Source organism: Perca flavescens, chromosome 23 (genome assembly GCF_004354835.1).
Source record: "Perca flavescens isolate YP-PL-M2 chromosome 23, PFLA_1.0, whole genome shotgun sequence".
In the NCBI taxonomy this organism is placed as follows: domain Eukaryota; kingdom Metazoa; phylum Chordata; class Actinopteri; order Perciformes; family Percidae; genus Perca; species Perca flavescens.
In genome coordinates, this window is record NC_041353.1 from 2,254,640 (window position 1) to 2,261,482 (window position 6,843).

Consider the following 6,843-nt stretch of genomic DNA (forward strand, 5'->3'; position numbering starts at 1 on the left):
CTCTCTACTGCTGTCTCTACATACTACTCTACTGCTGTCTCTCTACATACTACTCTACTGTTGTCTCTCTACATACTACTCTCTACTGCTGTCTCTACATGCTACTCTCTACTACTGTCTCTCATACTACTCTCTACTGCTGTCTCTCTACACACTACTCTCTACTGTTGTCTCTCTACATACTACTCTCTACTACTGTCTCTCTTCATACTACTCTCTACTGTTGTCTCTCATACTACTACTCTCTACTGCAACTCTCTACATACTACTCTCTACTGTCTCTCTTCCTTCTACTGTCCTGCTGTCTCTCTACACTACTCTCTGCTGCTGTCTCTCTACACACTACTCTCCTATTTGTCTCTCTACATACTACTCTCTACTACTGTCTCTCTTATTACTACTCCCCTCTACTGTTGTCTCTCTACATACTACTCTCTGCTGTAATGCTCTGTACTACTCTCTACTACTGTCTCTATACTACTGTTGCTGTCTCTCTACACACTACTCTCTACTGCTGCCCTCACACACCTCTACATGCTCTACTGTCTCTCTACATACTACTCTCTACTGTTGTCTCTCTACATACCCTCTCTACTGTTGTCTCTCTACATACTACTCTCTACTGTTGTCTACATACTGCTCTCTACTGTTGTCTCTCTACATACTACTCTACTGCTGTCTCTACATACTACTATCTACTGTTGTCTCTCTAAATACTACTCTCTACTTGTCTCTCTACATATTACTCTCTACTGCTGTCTCTCTAAATACTACTCTCTACTGTTGTCTCTCTACATACTACTCTCTACTGTTGTCTCTAAATACTACTCTCTACTGTTGTCTCTCTACATACTACTCCACTGTTGTCTCTCTAAATACTACTCTCTACTGTTGTCTCTCTACATACTACTCTCTACTGTTGTCTCTCTACATACTCTCTACTGTCTCTCTACATACTACTCTCTACTGCTGTCTGTATTCACAGTGTGTTGAGACAGCAGTAAAGTGAATGATGATTCACACTACTCTCTACTGCTGTCTCTCTACATACTACTCTCTACTGCTGTCTCTCTACATACTCTCTACTGCTACATACTACTCTCTGCTGCTACATACTTCTCTCTACTGCTGTCTCTCTTCATGTCTGTCTCAGCTTTTTTTCACTACAAAAACACCCTAGTCAATTTGTTCTTGTCAAAAAAAAAAGAAATCGTTTACATAATAAAAAGGTAAATTTAAGAAGATACGTGAAAATGCCCTCAGACTTCAGAGAATCAATATCCTCAAATTGTATCAATTTTATTAATCAAACATGAACAATCTTTGCTAAAAGAGACATTTTTTTTGAGTTTGAAAAACACAGAATACGTCTCCATCATGTGGACCAACAATGAAATGCCACCACACGTGAGTTTGTTTCAGTTTATTTCATAACTCTTCTGCATATATCATTAACACTTTAACAAACAGGATTCTGTTAAAAACACAATGTAACATTAACGGGAATGAGGTTTAAACATGTGATACACTTAAACCACTTATAAACAAAGAACGTCAGAAAACTTTTGGCGTTTTCAAGACTAATTTGGCAGCGTTGTTTTGGGGGAACGGTGTCAGTAAATAGGTACTCAATGGACGGAGGCAGCTTCACGGATGATTCACACTCACAGGCAGCAAAGTCTACGGACTCCACACGGAAAAAGGTAACTACCTCCACTACTCTTGGCAGAACACAACATCCCTGGGTGGATGTGACTGGATGAATGAATGAATGAAAGGGCAGTGTTCAATGAAAATCATGCATTTAATAAATAAAAAAAAACTTTGCAGGTACACCTACAAACAGTCGCTTTTCAAGAAATATAAAATGCTGCGAAATGTTTGATTTGTTTGAAACAGAAACAACATTTGTGGACCATGAGGTTGAGTTTGTGCCTCTGACGGGATCACAGATTTCACGTTACGAGTTCCATCTGGTTTCAGAAGTAAACTGCTGCGTTGTTATAAAAGCAAATCTACTTGATACGCAGGTATGCGCGGTTAGAAAGCGCCAGGATTTCCATATAGCCACTTAAAAATGTCCAATGACACGCAACAAAATACTTTACATTATATTTTTGATATATTTTGAATTGTCATCTGATATTTTCTTTTTCACATGTGTGAATAAAAGTATTTCCACCATAAATTCGTGCATCTGAATACAGAAAATTAATTAAAATGTAATATTTAATATGCGCGCCCCACCCCAAAAGGAAGATTCTGGGGGAGGGGAGGGTGGTCCCTGAAAATTTAGAGCAAGGGTGTCAAACTCAACTTCACACAAGGGCCAGACATGTTTAGTTTATTAACATGCTTTTATTTCCGACAGTTCGGGCCTCATAGAGCCACAAAAAAGTCGTAAAAAAAATAAAGTTTCCATTATAGGAAAAAAAAGTGTTCTTACACTAAAGACCTCAAATTGTCAAAACAAAAAAGCGACAAAAATATCAGAAAGAAGTGTCAAAAACATCAAAGAGAAGCGTCTAAAAACACCGGAAGAAGCACAACAAACGTCGAAATAAAGGGACAAAAATCTTACCTGATGCATTTAATCCAGCGACACCGTATATTCTATATTATTCTGCCTTTTCTGCATCAACTTGTGGTGCTAATGTCAAACTATTTTTCTCCTTGGTTGTTCAAAACTTTCGGCATATTCAAAAACATCACACATGTTTCGGGATATGTGTGTGTGTTTTAGGAATCATGTATATTTTGTTAACCTCGTTAAAGGAACAGAAATGCACCTTTTGAAAACAGCCTAAGGCTAGTGAACACGAGACCAAACAGTTGCATCTTTTTGGATGAAAACACAATTCTCATATCGTCACATCCCTAAAATAATGGTCATAAAGTAATTTTGTTTGACAAAATTATTATTATTTTTGCCTAAATCATCTCCTCATGGTGCTGGCCACCTCTGGTAATATTGTCTACATCCTCAGTTGAACAGGTCATGTGATTCTACACCTTCAGTATAATGTCCTATGTCAAGCGTGTGACTTTACCTTTTTGTGTCTTCTGAAAATCTGAAAAAAATGACATAAGCCATTATTTTTTAGGCAAGGGACGATATGTGAAAATGATGACTCCTGAAAAGGCACAAACTGAACCGCTGATGCATTTGATTATTGAGTTGATGATCAACGTGTGTTGGCGTGTATGTGCGGTGTATACGGAGAGCTAATGGAGGATGTAGTTAGGACTTCAGGGATAAGGCTGGACATCTCCGATCTACACAGTACAGGGATAGCAGCTTCAAGGAAACACAGAACACTTTTCACAACTGCAGAAAACAGGATTGAAACAATAAAACAGGAATTTCTGTAAACTCTCAAATAATGGCCCGGATATAAAGTAGAAAGACGACATTATTTTGAATAAATCTTCCTAGTTTGGTAAGAACATTTGATCATATTTTGGACAGAAGCATCCCTCTTCTTTACGTTAAATACTTAACTTACGTACGTCACTTAAAGGTGCTGTAGGTAGGATTGTGAAGATCCAGGACGTAGCCCAAAAATTTGAACATCAATAACTTCTCAGTCCCTCCCCCCGTTTCCGCTAAAGCCCAAAACGGTCTCCTAAGCCCCTCCCCCACAAGGAGAATGAATGCATGTGCATGAGAAGTGATTGACACGCAGTTAGACACCCCCACTGGCCCTGATTGGTGCATCTGAACAGGGAGCTGTGGATTTTTGCAAATCGCACTACAGGCTGTAGGTGGAGCCAGAGGAGCTTGATATATTTTTAAAGTACCTGCTTCAGTTCTACTGGAACATAGCAGCCCAGTTTCATGGCAGTTCGTGAAATTGTCACGTTATTGAATCTATTGATTTGTGAACAGGACACGATTATGTTGTTTTTTTTGCGTGGTGAGCACAAATTTTCAATTTAATGTATTTAAATGGGAAGCATATTTTCGTGATCATAGCACGACTACGGTCAAACAATACAGAAAATCGTGATCTGTACATGAAATAAACGAGAAAATCGTGATCTGTACACAAAATAAACGACAATATCGTGATCTGTACACAAAATAAACAACAAAATCGTGACCTGTACATGAAATAAACGACAAAATCGTGACCTGTACACAAAATAAACGACAAAATCATGACCTGTACACGAAATAAATGAGAAAACGGTGACCTGTACACGAAATAAACAACAAAAATCGTGACCTGTACATGAAATAAACGAGAAAATCGTGACCTGTACACAAAATAAACAAGAAAACTGTGACCTGTGCACAAAATAAACGAGAAAATCGTGACCTGTACACGAAATAAACGAGAAAATCATGACTTGTGCACAAAATAAACGAAAAAATCTTGACCTGTACCGAAATAAACGAGAAAATCGTGACCTGTACACGAAATAAAGGAGAAAATCATGACCTGTACACGAAATAAACGAGAAAATCGTGACTTGTGCACAAAATAAACAAGAAAATCGTGACCTGTACACAAAATAAACGAAAAAATCGTGACTTGTGCACAAAATAAACAAGAAAATCGTGACCTGTACACGAAATAAACGAGAAAATCGTGACTTGTACACGAAATAAACGAGAAAATCGTGACCTGTACACGAAATAAACTAGAAAATCGTGAGCTGTACACGAAATAAACGAGAAAATCGTGACCTGTACACGAAATAAACGAGAAAATCGTGACCTGTACACGAAATAAACGAAAAAATCGTGAGCTGTACACGAAATAAACGAGAAAATCAGGACCTGTACACGAAATAAACGAGAAAATTGTGAGCTGTACACGAAATAAACGAGAAAATCGTGACCTGTACACAAAATAAATGAGAAAATCGTGACCTGTACATGAAATAAACGAGAAAATCTTGACCTGTGCACATAATTAACGAGAAAATCGTGACCTGTACACAAAATAAATGAGAAAATCATGACCTGTACAGAAAATAAATGAGAAAATCGTGACCTGTACACGAAATACATGAGAAAATCGTCACCTGTTCACAAAATAAACGAGAAAATCGTGACCTGTACACAAAATAAACGAGAAAATCGTGACCTGTACACAAATCAATAAATCTAAATAATGTGACCATTTCATGAACTGGTGTGAACAGGGTTGAACATAGGGTCAGTTTCAATAAATATGACAGAAAGATAGTTTTAGAAGTCTTACCTACTGCACCTTTAATCTACGTAACAAACATTTAACCCAAACGATCTTCTCCTAAACATAACCAAGTCATGTTTTAACCCTTGTTGTCTTCCCTGACGACCACGCAACTTTTTGCTTGTTTTGTTTCTGGGTCAAAATGTAAAAAGCTTCCAATGTTTTGGTCGTCTTTTTTCGAAATTGTTGTCACTTTTTTCGAAGTTTCTGTTTGAATGTTTTTGACATTTTTTTCCAAGTTTTTCAAACGTTCTATTATCAATTATTCTTTACATGCTATACAATTGAATTAAAACACCCAAATTCAATAAAAGTAGTGAACTGATCATTTATTTAACTTGTGAAGAGCGTTGTAGGAACCATCCACTTTATTTTGTTTTAAAATTTGGTTGAAAGAAACCCAAATTTCTGATATAGAAACTTTTTGAAAATGGGTCAAACTGGACCCCAAGGACAACAGGAAGGTTAACGTTGACTACGTGTTTTTAAGTGATGAGTTGGGAATGAGAATGGGGCGTTAAAGGACAAAAAGCTGAAAATGTTTCAACACGACTTGCAAACGGTCCTTAAATGTGGCGTGCTGTGAGATCGCGTTGAGTAGCGACATAACATCAGCAAACAAGGCACAAATCTAACATTTCTCACCGTCAAATAAATGGGAAAGATGGGAGAAGAATGTGGAAATGTTTGACTTGCAAACATCACACAACATCTTTTTAAGAACCTTTTTTTTTTAATTGTTTTTGAGAGGCGGCTAGTTGAGGTGGACGCCCCTGATTTGCATAAAGTAGCCTGGATTGGACAAATATGACCCAATTTCAAAAAGTTTCTATATGAGAAATTTGGGTTTCTTTCAACCAAATTGTCAAAAAAAATAACGTGGATGTTTCCCTACAATGCTCTTCACAAGTTAAAAGAAATGATCAGTTCACCACTTTCATTGAATTTGGTTGTTTTAAGAATCTTAAACCATTTTCTTCACACAAAGCAGAATAAGATTTCACTTTTTTAAAGCGCTTGAGGGAGCTTCTACTTTGGTGTTCAATGGGTTTTTTTTTTTTTTGCCCGGACCCAACTTCTAACCCAGTGATTCCCAAACCTTTTTAATCGAAGGACCCCTAAACTGACACAAGAAAGACACACATTTGATAAGAATGAGTCCCAGGGTCCCCCACCTTATTGGAAGGTTTTCTTTGAACCCCCTAAAGGGCCCTTGGGGGTCCCCCAATCTTACTTTGGGAACCACTGATCTAAACTAACCAATCAAATTGGCATTTCTTACCCACAGTTACTTCTTTCCTCATTGCTTCATTTCCAACTAGGCCATTATCCAGCTTTTATTTGAGAATTTACAGTATTCCACGTCCCATTCTGGCGAACACACTCATTCCTTGTTCTCACACACACACACACACACACACACATACTCATGCCACTTATAGTTGCTTGATTGATATGTAGGAGGAAGTACAAAATAACAGCAAGAAGAACAGGCCACACAAAGGTAGAGAAATACTAAATACTTCAGATTCAAGCCCCTGAACGTACAGTAGAAATCAAAAACATATCGCTCATAAAATCCAACAGCTAGGATGAGCGTATGCGAGGAGCCCGTGGCATCAGCTCCAGACTGTCA